Source organism: Vombatus ursinus, unplaced genomic scaffold (assembly GCF_900497805.2).
Source record: "Vombatus ursinus unplaced genomic scaffold, bare-nosed wombat genome assembly UNPS02014959.1, whole genome shotgun sequence".
NCBI classification, from domain to species: Eukaryota; Metazoa; Chordata; class Mammalia; order Diprotodontia; family Vombatidae; genus Vombatus; species Vombatus ursinus.
The window spans coordinates 6,295,966-6,298,868 of NW_020954737.1; the positions used below are offsets into that span (position 1 = coordinate 6,295,966).

The following is a 2,903-nucleotide window of genomic DNA, read 5'->3' on the forward strand; positions in this document are numbered from 1 at the left end:
CTGAATAGGAAAGAGATTATGAAAGTGATTTGGAGAGGCTTTGGTTTGTTATGAAGACTAGAGAATGAATTTGTGGAGTGTAAATTTAGGAGATATTGAGGAAAATTTGAAGGAGAACTAAGTCCAGGTCCAAATCCTACTTCTGGTTTCTGTAAGAGAGGTTTAAAGAAGCAGCAAGATTAAGGATTATCAAAGAAGGTCTAAAAGTGAGGACTTTAAGAGATAGGCATGAAGAGAAGCAAAACAGATAGCAACTACAAGATAAAGTAAGAAAGAGAAAATAAGCAAATAAGTGACAAACTCAACATGGAAATATAGTGTGGTTCTGAAGTTGCTGTGGGGGCAGCTAGACAGTGCGGTGGGTAGAGCACTGGCCCTGGAGTCCAGAGGAACAGAGTCCAAATCCAGCCTTACTAGCTGTGTGATCCTCAGGAAGTCACTTAACCCCAATTGCCTCCAAAAACAACAAAAATTTTAAGAAATAAGAAATAAATGAAGTTGCTGTGAAGGCAAAGGGAAGAAATCTCTGGGTAAAAAATAATGGAAGAAACGAAACACAAAATTGTAAGAACAGAAGTACAAATATCAGAGTGACATCTTGTTAAATTTCCATTAAATGATGAATTTGCATGTCAGAGGCCTTCTTATTTCTTCTTTTATCTAGAGAAATTGATAAGTTTTTAAATCTATTGAAAATCCATCTTTTCTCCTTAAAGAGTAATCTTACCCTTTCAGGATATACTCTTGGGATGAAAGACAATTTCCTTTCCTTTTATTTTAGTCTCTTTTTTTCATTTTTCTTCTTTGATGAGTGGTCCTCTACAATTCAAATCTGTTTGCCTTTATGATATGTAAATTGCTTCTTCCTGGCTAATTACATAAGTCTCTTTTATCTTGAAACTCTGAAACTTGGCAAATACATTTATTAGATAGCTAAACTTGGAGATTTTCTCTAACAGAACCTTCTGGAATCATTTCCTCAACATTTCACTCTCTGTTGCCAATTTTTCTGCACAATTTTCTCGCATGATTTATCTGAACATGGCATATATGGTCTTTGGTTCATTATTGTTTTCTGCTATGCCAATAACTCTTTTGGGGGGGGGGTGTGAAAAAAGTTTATTGTGGAGAAAAGAGGAAAGGATGGAGAGCAAAATAAAGTGTTGGACGTGTGAGGACCACAGTCCCCACCCTCAAGGACTGGAGCAGACTGACCGGAGGCCGGGGTGCCTGAGGGTCTCTCCACGCTGCCTGAAGGGTCTAGGGGCTGCCCAGGGTTTCTGGGCAGGTGGAAGGCAGGTTGGCCTCAGTCAGCAAGGCTGCATCCTCCCAGGAACCAGAACCATCACTGGTCTCCTGATTTGGCCCCTCTTCGTTAAGAGGCTGCACTTCAAGCCCTTTCTCCTCTGACAGCTAACTCCCTGGCCCCTGGACAGTTTCGTGGTTCCCGTCATCCTGTGATTTCTCTGGAAGCCTGTTTAGCTCTGCTCGACCTCTTGGCCCTAGCTTTGGTCTTCTGGCGGGGACCCTTCTCTGGCCTTCGGACTGGGAGCCATCCTTATCTCGGTTGGTCTCCTGCAAGGTGAGGCGGTGCCTGGACCAGACGCCACCCCGCACCCACTGCAAGTAGCTGAAGAGCACAATGACGCTGAGGAAGGTCAAGTTGCTGGCGAAGCCAATGACAGTCCAGGTGACGGGGAAATTGTAGAGCAGATACGTGAGCCTCGTAAAGTGGGCGTGGATCTGTAGCTGGGCCCCAGACAGCTGAATGCGGTTGCTGTAGATGTCAATCACTGAGCCTGTGGTTGGCGTGTAGGAACGGGCAGAAGAGGAAATGACTTGTCCTCCTCGGGTGTAGCAAGCAATGGTGACCATGAACATGCCCAACTCTTGGTTCACTGGGGACTCAGGCATCTCCAACTCCAGGGAAATTCGGTGTGGTTGTCCATACATCGCACCCGATCACATCCACCTTTAATCAGGGGGACATTGGCAAAGGGAAAGGAGCAGAGAATGGCCCGGCAGAATCACAGTCTGTCCAGCCTCTGTTGCTGCCCCAGCAACGCCGGGAGGAGACTTTCGCCTTGCACAAACTATGCCAATAATTCTTAGATCTCATCATTAAGCTCTGCCCCAGGGTCAATTATTTGAGATTATAAACACTTCAAATGTTTCTCCACTTTGCTGTCTTTTGATGTCACTCTGATACTTGTACTTCTATTTTTACATTTTTGTGTTTCATTTCTTCCATTATTTTTCCCCCAGAGAGTAGCAATGTTTTCCACCATCTGTTCTAACCTGTGGATCTTCATAAATTTTTGTTTTCTTTTTTAGAGCATTTTTTTACATGACTATAGATATCTTTTATATGTTCATCTGAAAACTGCCTGTTCATATTCTTTTACCATTTATCAGCTGCAGAATTACTTGTATTTTTATAAATTTGACTTAGTTATCTGTATATTGAGAATGAGGCCTTTATCAAAGAAACTTGCTATAAAATTTTTTGGTATTATTTCATTGTCTATGGTTTCTTTTAGCAAAATGTAGTTTCCCCATTTATTTCTTTTAAGTGGTCTATTGTTGCTTTTGTTCTGTCTGAGATCATGATTGCTACCCCTGCTTTTTTTTTTACTTCAGTTGAAGCATAATAGATTCTTCTCCAATCCCTTATTTTAACTCTGTATGTTTTTCTGTTCCAAGCGTGTGTCTTGTAAATAACCTGTTGTTAGATTCTGATTTCTAGTCAAGTCTCCTATTCACTTCCATTTTAAGAGTGAACTCATCCCATTCACATTCATAGTTATAATTACTGAGTATTTCACTTCATCCTATTTTCTTTTGTTTATTCTTCTCTGTCTCTCTTTTCACCCTGTCCCTCCTCAAGTCTGTTTTGCGTCTGA

The 2,903-nt window shown here is 41.5% G+C and overlaps 1 pseudogene; it reads right to left on the reverse strand.

Moving 5' to 3' along the window:
• Window positions 1-1,193: 1,193 nt before the first annotated feature.
• On the reverse strand, window positions 1,194-2,119 carry LOC114030364 (annotated as a pseudogene).
• Window positions 2,120-2,903: the final 784 nt, after the last annotated feature.